The following is a 933-nucleotide window of genomic DNA, read 5'->3' on the forward strand; positions in this document are numbered from 1 at the left end:
AAACTTTGCACAACAAAGTGTTAAATGAAATAGTACCAGGCAAAATAAGGTAATGCTCTTTTGCTGTCTAGCACCACATAAGATGCTAACTGAAAGAGTAAATAAAAACACTCAACGTGCATTTAGCTTTCATAATTTACCTTCTGCAAGGTTGATTTCTAGTATGCAGAATATGCCACATTATTTAGGCTGTAAAAAGGAGCTGCTTTACACTACCTGCCATGTACAATTATAATAATCTGTCAGACAAATATAATTAGGGAGTGTGATGTCTGTTTGAGTGTGAAGGCTTTGATTGTGTGGTATTGTCTGCTTTCCCCTGTGGCACAGCATAAACAATTGTACTCAGTGGTAACTCTCAGCCAGGACTAATGCTCAGAGTCAGGAACGCCCCATCAAATAGCACAGATGGTTGGGTTTAGGTTTGAGGTTGCTGGCTTGTTTGCATCCACCTCCCCACACACAACCCTTTCAAGTTTTGGTCAGCAAACTTGACTAAAATAAAGCCTTCTGCAATACAATCTGGTGGGTCTCCAAGATATTGTGAACAAATCATAAAAGTGAATGGGAGACTCAGGCAGAGTATCGTCAATTAACAAGTCCCAACCACTTCAATGATGAAAAACAGGCTGAGAAAAGAATGCGTGGGTCACTTTAATGATTAAAAAAAATTAGGTGACACTTCGTGGATTTAAAAGATAAAGTTGTTATTATGTAGAGTAAGTTGTGATTATAATTTGTTATGAGATTCTCACACCAGCTGGCAAAATAGAAAAGGTAACCATCATTACAGCCTTTCATAATAGTATTTAGTAAAATAGATTGGAAGCATGTTTCATTTTAAATTAGTCAGTAGTCTTCTTGCCATTCCATCTATACTAACATGAATCAGCCTATTTTACTTAATTTTATTTTATTATTACTTTTTGAGCA

This window comes from Hylobates moloch, unplaced genomic scaffold, assembly GCF_009828535.3.
Source record: "Hylobates moloch isolate HMO894 unplaced genomic scaffold, HMol_V3 SCAFFOLD_16, whole genome shotgun sequence".
NCBI lineage: Eukaryota > Metazoa > Chordata > Mammalia > Primates > Hylobatidae > Hylobates > Hylobates moloch.